This window comes from Octodon degus, unplaced genomic scaffold (genome assembly GCF_000260255.1).
Source record: "Octodon degus isolate 3935 unplaced genomic scaffold, OctDeg1.0 scaffold00079, whole genome shotgun sequence".
Classification (NCBI taxonomy): Eukaryota; Metazoa; Chordata; class Mammalia; order Rodentia; family Octodontidae; genus Octodon; species Octodon degus.
Window position 1 is genome coordinate 5,419,457 of NW_004524655.1, and position 205 is coordinate 5,419,661.

Consider the following 205-nt stretch of genomic DNA (forward strand, 5'->3'; position numbering starts at 1 on the left):
AAAAAAAAAAAAAAAAAAAAACGAGAAGGAGGAGGAAGAGGAACATGAAGAGGAAGGGAGAAAGCAAGAAAAGGATGAGAGGAACAAGGAGGAAGAGGTGACCAAATAGCAGTAGTATAAGAAAATCCCATGGAGAAAGCAACCAATGCAGAGTCCCAGGGTGGGGCTGGCTGAAGGACCTCCAAGAACTAAAATGGTAAACCAA